An 18235-nucleotide genomic window follows, 5' to 3' on the forward strand; every position below is an offset into this window, starting at 1 on the left:
GCGATGAAGCCACGATGGAACCGCAGTTTTTGCAAGTTCCCGCAATTTCATCGCATAAAATTGCATAAATATCCCGCATATTCCATCGCATTTTTAAAGAAAATGTGCCGCATAATCAAGGAGTTTTGCCTGCAAAAATCACAAAAAAACTCCGCATTTTTCTGGAAGGACTGATTAGTCAGTTAGTCATGACAGTTACGGAAACATGGGGGGAGGGGCGAGCTTGCTCTGTTTTGTTTTGAAATTTACTTGGAACGTCAACAGAAGACCATGCAGGAACTCATAGTGCACCTTTAAGTAATTATTTAGTTGTTCAGTCAACGATAAGTCGATCTACAAAAAAATAATCACTAAGTACTTTGATAATTGATTAACTGTGAGTAATTTTTAATGCAAAAAATGGCAGATAATTCTGTTTTCAGCCTCTTAAATATCTAGATTTTTCTGCTCTTTTCTGTTTTATATCTCGTTAAACTTAATATCTTTGGGTTTTGGACAAAAGAAGACATTTAACGATATCAAATTGGACTTTAAGACACAGAGATGGACATTTGTAGGGCTGCAACCAACGAATATTTTCACTGTCGATTAATGTGTGGATTATTTTCTGGATTAATGGATTAGTGTTTTAGTCTTGAAAAATATGGTTCAGTGTTTCCCAACAACACATTCTCACTCCCATCTCGTAAAATACGGACGCTTGGTCAGGTGCCTTTGTCGTTGTTATTGACGCTAAAAGTCTCCTTTAGCGTCATATAACGCGCTTTATCTAAACGCGCTTGGTCGGGACTATTGGCATCCCTTTTCACGCAGTTATGTTAAGGAAAAGCTCGTGGGTGGGCTTACGTTTCCGTGACTCGCGGGCAGAACGGGACCGTTGGGTTTAGGGAAAGGTCGTGGGTGGGCTAACGTTTCCGTGACTCGTGGGCAGAACGGGCCGGTTAAAGACACACGCGGGAGGGTTAGGGTTAGGGAAACTAGTAAATATTCACATTTAACAAAGCTGGAATCAGAGTTTTACTTTCTTTCATTAAAAATGACTCAAAACGATTAATCAATTATCAAAGTTGTTTGTCTGTAATTTCATGTTGAGCTCTAAATTTTGCATTTTAATGTATCTATTGTTGAGTTTGAGTTCTGTAATGTCTTTTTATGTATTTGTTGTTGAGTTTGAAGTATTTTAAAGTCCCATCTAGGGATGGCCATTGCAAATCATCTTAGAATTTAAATGGCATTGTGTGTGGCAGAGGTTTATACATGCTGTAGTCTCGCTTTGCCAGACCTTCCTGGCCTGTCTGGCTACTCCACACAGCATTGCAGCAATGCATATGTAGCATTGTATTATTGTAGTTATAGTAAAGTTTGAATATTTTCAAGTCTATCTTGCTAGCCAGCAGCTGGTTTGCTTAGCTTGGCACAAAGACAAGCTCTGTCCAAAGGCGTGTAATCCTGTGTCGTTTTAAAACTTCTATTTGTATACGAATTAAACAAAATAGATAAAGCATGTTACCCTTTGTGGGTGCTTTGAGGATTATACAGTTTATTTTGTCTTATTTGTGCAGGTTTAGCTGCCACAAAAGCCACACAATCCTTTAGTGAATTTGCCTGTTAGTGCAAAAACAAACACACACACACACACACTCACACACACACACACACACACACACACACTCACAGGACTCCTGGTAGTAGTTTCCTGTCTAACCGCAGTAACGTTCTCTTCCACCTCACGCAGCGACACATGAAAGAGCAGCAGCTTATCTCCAGCAGCAAAACCTAACTGACACACTGCTGCTGCAGCAACCGAAGCAGCTCCAGACACTGCTGTGCTGTTGTGTACACTGTTCTTTAGATATGTGAGGCAGGGAAGTACCACCAAGACACCAAACAGCTGTCACACACTGGTGTAGAGGCGTCTGTCTGTGGTCACAAAAACCCCACTCTGCTTTTATCTGGGGAGTGTTGGATCTGCAGGCCGAAAAAGAGACAAATCTCCGGTGGGTGCAGCGGTGCTGCATCACTTCTAGATCTCCCAAACTACGTATCGGCATGAGGGACCAAATCACGTGCTTGCGTTAAATTGTGTGTCCAAATAATTAGTGCTGTTAAACTGAATTTGCTTTTAACTTATCACGTTAATTTTGACAGCCCTAAGAAAAATATGAAATATCAACAGACTTATCTCTTAACAGGAATATAACACAGACCACACACACACACACACACACACACACACCATCCCCTCCCATGCTTATTAAATAAATTAAATAGGTAATTTGAGCGTCTTGGTGCTCCAGTTGGACTCCATACTGAGGGAGAAACATGCTGCTCAGCCTTCTGTGCCCCTTCCTCAAACCACACACACACACACACACACACACACACACCATCGCTTTCTCACCCTCGGGGGCCCCATATGGACCCGATGGATGAGCGTTTTCTAAGCTGCTCCCACAGACACGAGCAGAAAGCTTTCAAATGAAGAACAGTACAGTACATCGTGATAATATACAGAGTTAAGTGCATCATGTAGATATTGTACACATGAGTGGTTTAAGATGCAGGTCTGGTTAAAGTAAGATTGTGAATTGCAATCCAGTCTGGATGATTGATAGACTAATGTACGGTGGCCGACAGGGGCAACGCCCTGCAACTTAAGAAAACACATGCAAATAGACAAAACACAAGCAAATTAAGAAAACAACTTCATTAATTTGACAACACATGCGGAGCATTCAGCAAACGCGCTGCAAATACACACAACACAACTAAATAGATAAACAAACGCGCTGCAAATATGAAACGATGCAAAAAGAAAAGCACACAAACCCCGAAAACAAATGCAACAAAAAAACGCTGCATCCAGATTACACAACGGAAGTTCTCCAGACCTCTAGAGGGAGCAGCTAGTGGAACAGCTGGATTTTAGAGCCCACGGGGAGGGAGCGCTCTGCCTTTTTATTAGAGTCAGGTATGGCTGCAGCCTGGAGAACTCATAGACTGTATATTAAATTCATATTATTATTATTATCATTATTATTATTATTATTATTATTATTATTATTATTATTAACATAATATATTATTAATATACAGTCTATGCTCCCGTCTCATGCCCTCCCGGCTGGTGCTGTCCCCGAGCTTCGACTTTTCAAAATAAAAGCTGGCGTCTGGTCCGCTATGTCTTCGTATTTTGGTGTTTTGGATGTTTGTGAACTAAACAGTACGACAATCATGCTGATGAATACAATAACTTTTTCAGCAGATGTCTTACTTACAACACGATGGAGTTAGCAAAGCAGTTTAGTGTTTATATGTGCGAGTGGGATTTATTCAGTTTGATAAATCCCACGGTAAATTGGCTGGTTTACTAACAGGGAGGGACTAGAAATCCTGTCTGTTTTTTGTATTTCAAGAGCGAATTGCTCCACAATATGAATACAGATTGATCACTTATTTTGTTGGTAACCGTTGTTGTATAATCACAATATTACACTTGAGGAGACCTACACTTCAGTAATTTCGGACCTCGAAATTAAACCCTCTCATGTGGCTTAAACAAACGTCAACGTTAAACGCTGATGCAGTTTTAAATGTTTTATCACCACGAGGTTACAGACGTCTCTGCTGATGAGTATCAGCTGACCTGAGCCGAGACACACCCACCAAACCAGAGAAAACAGATCTCAAACATAGACTTCATATTTACAGTCTATGCAGTTTCTCTCACTCTCTCTCTCTCTCTCTCTCTCTCTCTCCCTCCCTGTATTTGGTTGTGTTGTGTGTATTTGCAGCGCGTTTATGTATTTGGTTGTGTTGTATGCGTTTGCAGCGTATTTGCTGAATACTGCGCATGTGTTGTCAAATTAATGAAGTTGTTTTCTTAATTTGCTTGTGTTTTGTCTATTTACGTGTGTTTTCTTAAGTTGCAGGGCGTCTGCCCCTGTCGGCCACCGTACTAATGGGTGTCACAGAAGGTTTGTTTCTATGATAATTGGGGGAAATCGTGACCAAAAGTTTAACCAAGCTGTAACTGAAAAACTTTAATTTGTAATTATAGCAAGACAGGATAAATCAACAACAATGGCAGTAAAACAGTAACTTATTCAATTTAAACTGTGATCAAAACCACATTAATGTCTCGATTAGATTAGAAATAATCATATTGTAGAGGTTCCATAGTGTAGTGGTCATCACGTCTGCTTTACACGCAGAAGGTCCTGGGTTCAATCCCCAGTGGAACCAGACTTATGGTTTGAAGTAAGAACTTGAAGTAAGAAAACGTATATAAAAAAAGGGATTGAATGACAATCAAATGAAAGCCCCCAATTATGTCTTTGAAGGTTCTCAGTCAACCAGGTCATAGTTATCCAGCGAAAGGTTAAACTTGGCCTTGGGCGTCTCCAAGAACCATAACGAGTGTCGTAACAACAGCCAGGATCGCTCGCCATGGATAGTGATGGAAGCTGTAGCAATCACCTTGGCAAAGAATGCACAGAGGTTAAATATCTGGCTTTCTATACCGTTTATTCAGAACTGAAGACTTGGTTAAAGGTGCTCCAAGACATTTTGTCTCCTATCTGAAAGATTTCTTCAGTTCTTTCACTTTTGCATTGGTTTCACTTTTCAGATCTGGAGCTCCATCCATTATGTCTACAGTATGGTTCAGATCACATTTATGCGCTGATTTTGTTACAGATAGCCACCTCACAGAGGTTCCATAGTGTAGTGGTCATCACGTCTGCTTTACACGCAGAAGGTCCTGGGTTCAATCCCCAGTGGAACCAGACTTATGGTTTGAAGTAAGAACTATGTCCTGTTACCACCTGGCAAGCGTCAATTTAAAAGTTATCAAAAGGGATTGAACGACAATCAAATAAAAGCCTCCAGTTATGTCTTTGAAGGTTCTCAGTCAACCAGGTCATAGTTATCCAGCGAAAGGTTGAACTTAAAGGAAACTGGACTTGCTTTAAAGGTGCTCTAAAGATGTTTTGTCTCTAATCTGAAAGACGTCTTTAGTTCTGACTTAACGACAGGAAAACCCAGCTATTTAACCGTTGTGGGGTTGTTGAATGGTGATTTGTGTTAGAATGGTTGATGGTCTTGGCCTTGGGCGTCTCCAAGAACCGTAACGAGTGTTGTTATAACAGCAAGGGGCGCTAGCGATGGAAGCCGTAGCGATCATCTTGACAAATTCAATTCAATTTTTCAGCATCGTTTTGAGACAGGATGTTCCTAATTTTAGCAATGTTACGAAGGTGAAAAAAGGCTGTTCTAGAGGTTTGTTTTAGATGGGCATTGAAGGATATATCCTGATCAAAAATAACTCCTAGATTTCTGACAGTAGTGCTGGAGGCCAGGGCAATACCATCCAGAGTAATTATATCTTCGGCTAATGAGGTTCGGAGGTGTTTCGGGCCCAGCACAATAACCTCGGTTTTGTTTGAGTTTAACATCAGTAAATTGTAGGCCATCCATGATTTTATATCTTTAATGCATGTTTGAAGTTTAGCTAGCTGACTGATTTCATCTGGCTTGATTGACAGATATAATTGGGTGTCGTCCGCGTAACAGTGAAAGCTAATTGAGTGTTTCCTAATAATATTGCCTAGAGGAAGCATATATAAGGAAAAAAGAATTGGTCCAAGCACTGAGCCTTGAGGAACGCCATGGTTAATTTTAGCGTAATTGGAGGGTTTATTGTTAACATTAACAAATTGCGATCGATCAGAGAAGTAGGACTTAAACCAGCTTAGTGCGATTCCTTTAATGCCAACTAAATGTTCCAGTCTCTGTAAGAGGATGGTATGGTCAATAGTATCGAATGCAGCACTAAGATCTAATAAGACAAGTATGGAGACAAGTCCTTTGTCTGAAGCACTTAGAAGGTTGTTAGTAATTTTCACCAGTGCCGTCTCTGTGCTATGATGCTTTCTAAATCCTGACTGACAGTCCTCAAATAAGCTATTGCTATGTAGAAAATCACATAACTGATTGGCAACTACCTTCTCAAGGATCTTGGAGAGAAAGGGAAGGTTAGATATAGGTCTATAGTTGGCTAAGACCTCAGGATCGAGGGTGGGTTTTTTCAGTAGAGGTTTTATCACAGCTACTTTAAATGACTGCGGTACATAACCTGTCAATAAAGACATATTTATCATATCTAGCAATGAAGTGTTAACCACGGGTAACGCTTCTTTAAGTAGCCTCGTTGGGATAGGGTCCAAGAGACAGGTAGATGGCTTTGCTGAAGAGACCTTTAACATTAATTGTTGAGGGTTTATAGGATAAAAGCAATCTAAGTATATGTCAGGTCTAGTCGTTCTTTCTAGCAGTCTGTCAGTTAAAGGTGACCCATTAGAGGTTGAGGGCAAGAGGTGATGAATAGTATCTCTAATTGTTATAATTTTATCGTTAAAGAAACTCATGAAGTCATCACTACTCAGAGCTATAGGAATAGATGGCTCAATAGAGCTGTGGCTATCTGTCAGCCTGGCTACAGTGCTGAAAAGAAACCTTGGGTGATGAATAACAGTCTGATCTGGCCTTTCTTAGGGTCTTCCTATAGGTTTTCAGACTGTCTTGCCAATCTAAACGAGATTCTTCCAGTTTGGTGGAACGCCATTTACTTTCACGTTTTCGCGAGATTTGCTTTAATTTACGAGTTTGGGAGTTATACCAAGGTGCTAGTTTCCTTTGCTTCATCGTCTTCTTTTTAAGGGGAGCAACAGAGTCTAAAGTAGTCCGTAGGCAGGCCGTAGCACCGTCTACAAAATTATCAATTTGAGAGGGACTAAAGTTTACATAAAAGAACACAAAGAACACACAGAGGTTAAATAGCTGGGTTTCTCTAACAAGAGCGCCGAGTCTAAAAGCCACCATGGGCTTAGCGGATAACGGTGGTACTGCACCCCATGGCCCAGAAAGACTTTTCACATAGACTTTGCATGGCGAAAGAAACGTCTATATTTCAGCGGATAATTTGTTTCTGGGTATATCAACTTACCAGCCCGAACACTGAAAGGGTCCTTGTTTAAAACGTTATGTTTTTAACATTTTTAACATTCACTAGAAGCGAATACAGAATTATTAAATTTGGCATGATGAACGCGCATAGTGGACGCGAGTAGAGCCGCGGGACTGCGCCCGCCCGCTCACATGACTGTTCTCCCGAGCTCATGTAGCTAGCTGTAATAATGGATATAGCTAATGGTTGTAATTCACCATGTGTTCTATGAATACGTCCATGGTATTATCTTATGAAGTCATGATACATCCGAGGGATGTATGTAGCTATGCTGTAAAGCCTGTTAGCTACGTGGATGTAACGTCATTAGCGTTTCCCAAACTGGCGGGCTATCGGCTAGCTAGCTGGTTGCTAACATCAGGGGTAGCTACCATGGCTATATTAAGATCTATACATAGCTAGCTATATGCCTACATAACGTTACTACAGACATAGTGATTACATGGCCTTGGTTCTCTCTTATAATACATCCGTGGGCTGTATGCTGTAAAGCTTGTAACGTGGATGAGAGCTGAAGCCATGGATGAGCTCTGTTCACGAAACTGCAGGCTAACAGCTAGCTAGCGCTAGTTAGTAGGTAGCTAGCTAATAGCACAACATAATTATTAAATCTCCTTGGTTGTCTAGCTATACATCTATCGTTTATTTAGCTAAGCATGTAAACGATAGGGAACAACGAAAACAGTGTTTAACGTTAGTGAATATTTTAGACAATGAAAACGGCGAGTTCATGAGTTCGCCACTTGTAAGAGACACGACAGAGAAGCTCATGAACGCGCATGTTGCTACCGGTTGCTACAACAATGCAAACAAATTGTTGCTAGTGCGCATGCCCATCGTGAGCCAACCAGCGTTATGGGCCAACAATGCGGAAGAGCCGAGCTCCATGTTTGCTTTATGCGCTTTTGAGCACTCTCATTGGAACGTATGGGGCTTCCCGCCGAACACTGGATCCAGTTCTCTTAATACATCCATGCAGATAACCATGTCACAGAGGTTCCATAGTGTAGTAGTTATCACGTCTGCTTTAGAAGTAAGAACTTTGTCCTGTTACCACCTGGCAAGCGTCAATTGAAAAGTCATCAAAATGGATTGAATGACAATCAAATAAAAGCCCCCAATTATGTCTGTGAAGGTTCTCAGTCAACCAGGTCGTAGTTATCCAGCGAAAGGTTGAACTTAAAGGACACTGGACTTGCTTTAAAGGTGCTCTAAAAACATTAGCCTAAAGGTAAAAAATAATAATAAGTAAGTGAATTGTAAAGTATTTCTCTTTGTTTGAATAACTAATCAACCCTACCTTACACATTAATACTGGAAAAAGAGCCCCTTTTGGTGTAAAAACACATTAAGTAATTTTACGGCGCGATTTTGAATGATAACCATTCACCATAAATAAGGGCTCCCCCTCCCTACAAAAGCCAATTTAACCACTGGGCAAGCGTCATTTGAAAAGTCATCAAAAGGGATTGAATGACAATCAAATAAAACCCCCAATTACATCGTTGAAAGTCCTCAGTCAACCAGGTCATAATTATCCAGGGAATAGTTAAACTTAAAGGAAACTGTACTTGCTTTATAAGTGCTCTAAGGATGTTTTGTCTCTCACTGTTTGCAGTGTACTCATGGATGTACTATCACTGGATTATGGACTGGCTTTATTGTTTGTCTAGTGATATATGTCAAACGAGTGCTTGTGGTTTTTACAGAGGTTCCATAGTGTAGTAGTCATCACATCTGCTTTACACGCAGAAGGTCCTGGGTTCAATCCCCAGTGGAACCAGACTTATGGTTTGAAGTAAGAACTATGTCCTGTTACCACCTGGCAGGCGTCAGTTGAAAAGTTATCAAAAGGGATTGAACGACAATCAAATAAAAGCCTCCTGTTATGTCTTTGAAGGTTCTCAGTCAACCAGGTCATAATTATCCAGCGAAAGGTTGAACTTAAAGGAAACTGGACTTGCTTTAAAGGTGCTCTAAAGATGTTTTGTCTCTAACCTGAAAGACGTCTTTAGTTCTGACTTAACGACAGGAAAACCCAGCTATGTAACCGTTGTGGGGTTGTTGAATAGTGTTTCGTGTGAGAATGGTTGATGATCGTTCAGACTTGGCCTTGGGCGTCTCCAAGAACCATAACGAGTGTTGTTATAACAGCAAGGGGCGCTAGTGATGGAAGCCGTAGCGATCATCTTGACAAAGAACGCACAGAGGTTAAATATCTGGCTTTCTATACCGTTTATTCAGAACTGAAGACTTGGTTAAAGGTGCTCCAAGATATTTCATTTCCTATCTGAAAGACTTCTTCAGTTCTTTCACTTTTGCATTAATTTCACTTTTCAGAACTGGAGCTCCGTCCATTATTTCTACTGTCTATGGTTCAGATCACATTTATGCACCGATTAAGTTACAGGTAACCACCGCACGAAGGTTCCATAGTGTAGTGGTCATCACGTCTGCTTTACACGCAGAAGGTCCTGGGTTCAATCCCCAGTGGAACCAGACTTATGGTTTGAAGTAAGAACTTTGTCCTGTTACCACCTGGCAGGCGTCAGTTGAAAAGTCATCAAAAGGGATTGAACGACAATCAAATAAAAGCCTCCAATTATGTCTTTGAAGGTTCTCAGTCAACCAGGTCATAGTTATCCAGCGAAAGGTTAAACTTGGCCTTGGGCGTCTCCAAGAACCATAACGAGTGTCGTAACAACAGCCAGGATCGCTAGCCATGGATAGTGATGGAAGCTGTAGCAATCACCTTGGCAAAGAACGCACAGAGGTTAAATATCTGGCTTTCTATACCGTTTATTCAGAACTGAAGACTTGGTTAAAGGTGCTCCAAGACATTTTGTCTCCTATCTGAAAGATTTCTTCAGTTCTTTCACTTTTGCATTGGTTTCACTTTTCAGATCTGGAGCTCCATCCATTATGTCTACAGTATGGTTCAGATCACATTTATGCGCTGATTTTGTTACAGATAGCCACCTCACAGAGGTTCCATAGTGTAGTGGTCATCACGTCTGCTTTACACGCAGAAGGTCCTGGGTTCAATCCCCAGTGGAACCAGACTTATGGTTTGAAGTAAGAACTATGTCCTGTTACCACCTGGCCGGCGTCAGTTGAAAAGTCATCAAAAGGGATTAAACGACAATCAAATAAAAGCCTCCAATTATGTCTTTGAAGGTTCTCAGTCAACCAGGTCATAGTTATCCAGGGAAAGGTTAAACTTAAAGGACACTGGACTTGCTTTAAAGGTGCTCTAAAAACATTAGCCTAAAGGTAAAAAATAATAATAAGTAAGTGAATTGTAAAGTATTTCTCTTTGTTTGAATAACTAATCAACCCTACCTTACACATTAATACTGGAAAAAGAGCCCTTTTTGGTGTAAAAACACATTAAGTAATTTTACGGTGCGATTTTGAATGATAACCATTCACCATAAATAAGGGCTCCCCCTCCCTACAAAAGCCAATTTAACCACTGGGCAAGCGTCATTTGAAAAGTCATCAAAAGGGATTGAATGACAATCAAATAAAACCCCCAATTATATCGTTGAAGGTCCTCAGTCAACCAGGTCATAATTATCCAGGGAATAGTTAAACTTAAAGGAAACTGTACTTGCTTTATAAGTGCTCTAAGGATGTTTCGTCTCTCACTGTTTGCAGTGTACTCATGGATGTACTATCACTGGATTATGAAGGTTCCATAGTGTAGTGGTCATCACGTCTGCTTTACACGCAGAAGGTCCTGGGTTCAACCCCCAGTGGAACCAGACTTTGGTCTTATGGTTTGAAGTAAGAACTATGTCCTGTTACCACCTGGCAGGCGTCAGTTGAAAAGTTATCAAAAGGGATTGAATGACAATCAAATAAAACCCAGCAATTATGTCTTTGAAGGTTCTCAGTCAACCAGGTCATAGTTATCCAGCGAAAGGTTAAACTTGGCCTTGGGCGTCTCCAAGAACCATAACGAGTGTCGTAACAACAGCCAGGATCGCTAGCCATGGATAGTGATGGAAGCTGTAGCAATCATCTTCACAAAGAACGCACAGAGGTTAAATATCTGGCTTTCTATACCGTTTATTCAGAACTGAAGACTTGGTTAAAGGTGCTCCAAGATATTTTGTCTCCTATCTGAAAGACTCAGACTCAGTTCTTTCACTTTTGCATTGATTTCACTTTTCAGAACCGTAGCTCCATCCATTATGTCTACAGTATGGTTCAGATCACATTTATGCACCGATTAAGTTACAGATAAGCACATTACGGAGGTTCCATAGTGTAGCGGTCATCACGTCTGCTTTACACGCAGAAGGTACTGGGTTCAATCCCCAGTGGAACCAGACTTATGGTTTGAAGTAAGAACTATGTCCTGTTACCACCTGGCAGGTGTCAGTTGAAAAGTCATCAGAAGGGATTGAACGACAATCAAATAAAAGCCCCAAATTATGTCTTTGAAGGTTCTCAGTCAACCAGGTCATAGTTATCCAGGGAAAGGTTGAACTTAAAGGACACTGGACTTGCTTTAAAGGTGCTCTAAAGATGTTTTGTCTCTAATCTGAAAGACGTCTTTAGTTCTTTCACTTTTTTCATCGGTTTCACTTTTCAGAACCGGAGCTCCATCCATTAAATCTATGGTTCAGAACCACATTTATGTGCGAGTTGAACCAGAGCCATGTCTTATTATGGCTCATGTCAACTGTGAAGTCCATTAACGTAGAAATTCTCAGTTAAAAAACTGCTTTTATAACGTTTGTTGTAAATGAAGTTTCAGTAATAACAACATAATGCATGTAGTACAACATTCACAGGGGCATTTTCAGTATTTCTGTTTTGCAGTAGCCTAGTGAAGTAAAGAATCTTCTTCCACTACTGAAAAACAAATACCCAACCGGAGACGAGAGTGCCAGTATTGTTTCCTTCTAACATATTTCTAACATTTCATATTTCATACCCCGCCATGAAGCGCCTTCAGACAGCACTCCAGGCGTAATGTAATTCAGTTTTTTTCCCTGCATACAGGTGCTGCCCTAAACTCTGAAGTCAGGCAGCAAAAGTCTCACATGCACAGTCTACACCACAGATTACATTAAAGAGAAACTATACGTATCTCTGGCCACTGGCCACTTTGAAGTGGTGTGTTTTTCGTCAAATACCTGAGTACACAAAACATCACGCTCAGGAAGAACTCAAGAATATGTACTGCGGTGTGGCAGATATGAAAACAAAGCTGCTTTACTTACGTCCTGATACGTGACATGTTGGAGGTGCCTGACAAGAACTGTGTGTCTGTGTGTGTGTGTGTGTGTCTGTGTGTGTGTGTGTGTGTGTGTGTGTGAGTGTGTGTGTGATCAGAGGCCTCAGGGGTAAACACAGCTCTGTGACAGTGCAGTGTGTGTGTTTGTGTGTGTGTTATCTCTGCACTAACGTCTGTTCTTCTGTGCAGACAGAAGAGATGCTGAAAGGACTGAAGATACTCCAACTGTGTACTTATCTGTGTGTGATTCCATCTGTCTTGTTTTTTTAGGTTTTTTTTTTTTTCACACAGCATGCAGTATTTAAATTACTTGTGGCAAAGGCAAGGCAATAAATATGTACATATATATATATATATATATATACTAGGCAGATTTTCCGGTTGGCCTTTCACAGACATTTCAGGTATGCAAAGCTTTTTTACAGAACATATAATGCAGAAAACGATGCTTGGGGTGATTTAGAATTTAAATATTTAAATGGTTACCTGTAAAAATGCAAACCCAGTGCGCTAGCTGTAGTACAGCCATGGATTGGTTGCCATGGTTGTATTTCTGCCCCCTTGTTTCAACATCATACATCCATAAAACATACAAACACAACAACACAATTACTATTAGGCTACTTGGTGTCTACATCGCGTGGGTGCTTTCAACTACTAACAACAATGTAATCCTATCTGCGGCGATATTTGACACAGAGAGCGACCCTTTAAAAACCGCTGTACGGGATCAACGGAGATAGATTCTACCCGACCTAAATAAAAAAAAAAAAACTGCATGTTTCTAACAGTTGCGTGACCAGAGACGTAACAAACCCCGGGTAAATATTGGAGATGTATTTGAAAGATGGAGACAGCTTAGAGCCCAAAAGGACGCTGAGTTGGTTAATTTCTTCCTGAATAGGTAAGCATTAGCTTCAGGCTAATTTATCACGGCTACAAGGGACGGGCATTTTATGTCATTTCAACATTCGTGTTCTCACGTTGAATTATATAGTACTCAAGTTAAGTTATTCGCAAAAACAATTGAGACCCAGCCAGTAAAGTGATCCTGACTGGTCCTGGCTAACGCCGCCATGCTAACACGCCATAACTGCTAATGTTACCATAGGACCAGCAACAGGTTCTCACTCCCATCTCGTAAAATATGGACGCTTGGTCAGGTGCCTTTTGTCGTTGTTATTGACGCTAAAATTCTCCTTTAGCGTTTTAAGTAAATGCGCTTGGTCGGGACTATTGCCGTCCCTTTTGACGCAGTTATGTTAAGGAAAAGGTCGTGGGTGGGCGTACGGTTCCGTGACACGCGGGAAGAACGGGACGGTTAAAGAAGAAAACGACTTTAGGAAACGTGACAAGCGGGACACGAGCCCCGGTCTCCTGGGTGAAAGTCCTGTGTTTGACCCATCCTCCATCCCGACCAACCTCCTTACGCGGAATTTCCCCCTTAAATACTCCTCTCTAAACCCCGTCTAGCTGCTGCTCTCCCCGCTACGTTCTACAAACACGCTGAAGAACGCCTTTTTCGTCGCTTCAGACGCTGACAGCAACTGTCCAAACGTCCGTATTTTACGAGTTCGGAGTGAGAACGGGTTGGGACCAGGCATGCGGGCCACGGCTGTTAGCCAACAACGGTGAGTAATTTTAAGCCAAGAAAGGGTGGCTGTAAATCTGGTAGAGAGGACCGTGAGTTTGCAGTGTGTTTAGCGATTGCTGCCGTAATTTTAAACCGAGGAAGTTTGTCTGTCCGGCGGGTGGAGAGGACGGCAAGGTTGCGGGTTTTTTAGCGGTTCCTACCGTAATTTTAAGCCGAAAAAGTGTGTCTGTCAGTTGGGTACAGAGCTCCACGTGAGCATGGGATTTCATGACTGTCAATATAGCCAGCATCTAACGTTAGCTTCTCCGCTGTGCTGTGGAGTAATGTCTGGCTATGTGAGACTAGCGTCTGGCAACATTGTTGTGGATGCTGCGGTCTCAACCTGGCAACCTCCAAGAACTTTGAGTCTGGGGAGGAGGGGCCGGGGGAGATGACACTGTCCAATATTCTTTAATTTGGACTGCAGTAACTATTTTAAACACTAGCTGTCAGTATTACATATTGCACCTTTAAGTACAAGTCACTAGCCAGAGAGGAACGAATGAATTCATTGATTTAAATACTGGAGTCATATATTTGGTTGTGTATAGCTCACACACACTTTAAGTGAACAGTAACCAACTGACAGAATAATTCTACTCGCTGTGAAAAGAAACTAGAAACAAATAAACACCTGACTGGGCGTTGGACTGGTTATTTTGCTGCTAACTCAAAGTGCAGAGAGAGCAACAGAGATGCAGCTCTCATTAATGTGATATCAGGAAATTGATCAGCTGAATGTGCACATAACCTGCCTGCAGAAAGTCACGTCCTCATCAGACGGGCCACGTTTTTCCAGAAGTCTTATCTTTCAAATCAAAATATTATCTGACACTGCAAAGCTTCACAAGGGGAGAGTGTGACTCACAGAGAAACAGGTTGTTGTTCTGTTTCTCTCAGTGACCTGCTGATCAGAAACCCTTTCACCTTCAGAGACCTGAACGCTATTCCGACCTGGGCTTTAAGGGAGAACTTTGTTTGTTTGTCTGAGTGACTGATGAGAACAGCCTTTGAAAATGGTCCACCATTTAGTGAAAAACAAGCTGCAATATAGCATTAATAGGCAATTGCGCACCACCAATCTCTATTGCATAGACCCACCACCCACTCCATTTAAAAAAAACAGTAATGTTATCATTGTAAAACAGACTTAATTCAAAGTGACAGACATCATCAAACTGTAAATTTGACCACCTGAAATTTCTGAAAATCTCTAAAAATCGTTACTGTCCGAGTTTCCACATGCTCAGTGTCTGTGTGTATGTGCATCTGTGTGTGTGTGTGTGTGTGTGTGTGTGTGTGTGTGTGTGCGCGCGCATCTGTGTGTGTGTGTGTGTGTGTGTGTGTGCATCTGTATTTGTGTATCTGTGTGTGTCTTGGTGTGTGCGTGTCTGTGTGCGCATCTGTGTGTGTGTGTGTGTGTGTGTGTGTGTGTGTGTGCGTCTGTGTGTGTGCATCTGTGTGTGTGTGTGTGTGTGCATGTGTGAGTCTGTGTGTGTGTGTGTGTGTGTATGCGTGTGTGTGTGTGTGTGTGTGTGCGTAAATGTGCGTCTGTGTGCGCATCTGTGTGTGTGTGTGTGTGTGCATGTGCGTGTGTGTGTGTGTGCATGTGTGAGTGTGTGTCTGTGTGTGTGTGTTACATCAGAGAGTCATTATGTAACACTGACATCTGCTGGGAACAGAGTGTGTGTTGGTGATGAGCTGCAGCTTCACTGCTGCTGCTGTGTGTGTGTTTATCTGTCTGAAAACTCGTGATTGTTTGGTTGTTTGTTTACTTCAGTTCATCACTTGCATACTCGTCCACACAGTGCACCAATTTGTGTAACTATTTGCGACACTTATGAGAGTGAGAAAATCCACTAATCTATCTCAAATGTAACCAATAAATGCAGCACCAGAAGGGTTGAAATGATTCATCGACTGATTGAAGTCAGTTGCGTAAATTACAATATTAATTATCTGCCGGTTCTGAAAACCAACATGAGAAATATTCCCTTGAATGCCAGGTGAAAACTCATATGTAAATGTATCAACTGTGAAATTGTTTTAACATGCAACATGACATCATGACTTCGCGTAAACATACACGCCCACTTTCTTAAGCCAAGCGGTGTGTTATCTGTACGCATTTTGAGCTATCTGCGTGGATGTCAACACTATATACAGCGGATGTAAACATACGCGCCACTTGGTGTGTTAGCGCGAGACGAAAGCTACGGTTGGGTTGAGGAAACGTGACACGCGGGACACGATCCCCGGTCTCCTGGGTGAAAGTCCTGTGTTTGACCCATCCTCCCCCCCAACCAACCTCCCTAGGCGGATTTTCGCCCTTTCATACTACTCTCTAAACCCCATCTAGCTGCGCCCTTTCCCCGTCGGGTTTCTCCTAAACCCAACCTCCGCCATCTCGTTATTGTGGCACGTCCCCAGCGGGCCGCCTCGCGGCCGCCTCCCAGCTTGTAAAGCATCATTTTCGGCCGTCTCACAGCCGTCTCCCGGCGTTTTTTGTGGTGCGTCCCCAGCGTGCCGCCTCCCGGCTTATGGAGCGTCATTTTTGGCAGTCTCCCAGCCGTCTCCTTGCGTCCTTTCTCCGAGAAAATAACGTGACATTTACACATAAAAAACGAGGAAAACGTCCCTGTGAACACGAATCAATAGATTCAAAATAACGTGACATTTACACGAACTGCCGTGAGACTGGGTTGGTCTGTAATGTGATGTCAGGATTTGAGCAGGCTTGGACCCAACAACGCAGAGAGTTGAGACGAGGAGGCAGCGTAAGGTCTCGAAGGTTTATTATATTAAACTGGCTACAACAAAAACTGTCCTGAAGCAAGCAGGTAGAAAATCCCAAAACACTAGGAACAAAACTACTCAGGGAGAGACGCAGGGAATGACCCAGAAAAGACACGTGATGACAACGATAGCAAAACAGACAAAGAAAGCACAGAGACTAATGCTACGTTTACACGTGGCTGGCTATTTTCATAAACAGACATTTCAACCTCTCCGTTTTCAAAAATAACATCGTGCAGAGCGGTCAGTTTTCAGAGAAGTGTTCGTTTACACGTACCCGTGTACATATGCCGTCAAGAGCACGCCAAACCTGTAGGTGGCAATTTAACGAGCCCACGATAGCCAATCAGAATCCCGAAAATAGCGACAACAGCAACGAATCACTTCCTCTTTCTCTCTCGGCTGCCTAAACCTCCGTTTGTCTCAGTTTACATGCAAACGTGCAAACAAAGTTTTGCTTTCGGAATAGTAGTGGAATATTAATGTGCATGTAAACGTATTCATTGAGTCACACATAGAAACACAATGTAGTCCCTTTGTTGAAAGCTGTTTATCCAGCATTTATTTTCAGACTGGAGGCTTTCTGGTGTGAATTTATGCACACAACCCTGTACAATAACAAGACATGACGAAGTCAGGGAGAAGCTGGCTATATCAAATCTATTAGGCAGAAGTCACATGATCACTTTCCACCTCCCGGTCGAATAAAAACACGGTTCACGTCTTCATTATTTCCCTCTCACGTCTCTCCTACTGTGCTGTTCCTTCCTCTCACAGTCACAGCTCTTAAGACTTTCCTCTTTCTTTCGCCACATTCTTCCCAATTCCCTTTTCAGCGTTTATTTCGGTCGCCCCGCGGCAAGGATACGGATAAAAGGATTAACTTTATCGTCTACCAGTTTAGAGCTCTTAAACTCAGCCTGACGGCCCCCCTGGAAATTGACAAGATGGATGCCAGAGAGGCTCCTTTCAATACCAGTTAAATTCATTTCCCCTGTTTATTACACAGAGGGATGTTGATGTTTAAAGTCTGAAGAGTTAGTCTATAAAATGTCAGAAAACAGTAAAAATGTCGACATACTGGTGATTGGACAAGACATTCAGAATAAGCGTCTCAATGGGGGTTTGTTACCGCAGTTTGTGGTTGTGTTTACGGTCAGCTCTGTGCGTTGGACACAAACTAGTCTTGGCTACGCCACAGACACATTCTTGGATAGAAGAAAAAAAATGCTCTGGGTTGTTTTCATTTCTTTAAACCAATCACAGTCGTCTTGGGCGGTGCTAAGCTCCGGACGCAGCGATGGTGGCTCTGCTAAATAGTCTCTGCTAAATAGTCTCGCAAAGAAACTTGTTTTGGTGGAACATTTGCACCCTGCAAAAGAAAACGCCACATCCAATATTAAATGAAGTTAACTGTTGACACAATACAGTAACGTGAGCTATTTAAATTAGCTGATACATGGTTAAACCTCATTATCTCTTACCAGTGTATCTCTGTGTGTACTTCGTCCACAACAATCCCACCAAT

At 42.0% G+C, this 18235-nt stretch overlaps 1 long non-coding RNA gene and 7 other non-coding genes across 8 annotated transcripts; all 8 read left to right on the plus strand.

Annotated features, from left to right (window-relative positions):
• Positions 1-1823: 1823 nt before the first annotated feature.
• On the plus strand, positions 1824-17039 carry LOC118494682. The gene is made up of 3 exons (XR_004896807.1): positions 1824-1834; positions 5637-5641; positions 16862-17039. It is a non-coding gene; the product is annotated as an uncharacterized LOC118494682 (long non-coding RNA).
• Positions 4173-4245, plus strand: trnav-uac. The gene has a single exon. It is a non-coding gene; the product is annotated as a tRNA-Val (tRNA).
• trnav-uac lies at positions 4715-4787 on the plus strand. The gene has a single exon. It is a non-coding gene; the product is annotated as a tRNA-Val (tRNA).
• On the plus strand, positions 8738-8810 carry trnav-uac. The gene has a single exon. It is a non-coding gene; the product is annotated as a tRNA-Val (tRNA).
• Positions 9454-9526, plus strand: trnav-uac. Its single transcript has one exon. It is a non-coding gene; the product is annotated as a tRNA-Val (tRNA).
• On the plus strand, positions 10015-10087 carry trnav-uac. Its single transcript has one exon. It is a non-coding gene; the product is annotated as a tRNA-Val (tRNA).
• Positions 10722-10794, plus strand: trnav-uac. The gene has a single exon. It is a non-coding gene; the product is annotated as a tRNA-Val (tRNA).
• trnav-uac lies at positions 11292-11364 on the plus strand. The gene has a single exon. It is a non-coding gene; the product is annotated as a tRNA-Val (tRNA).
• Positions 17040-18235: the final 1196 nt, after the last annotated feature.

The sequence above is a fragment of the Sander lucioperca genome, chromosome 3, assembly GCF_008315115.2.
Source record: "Sander lucioperca isolate FBNREF2018 chromosome 3, SLUC_FBN_1.2, whole genome shotgun sequence".
NCBI classification, from domain to species: Eukaryota; Metazoa; Chordata; class Actinopteri; order Perciformes; family Percidae; genus Sander; species Sander lucioperca.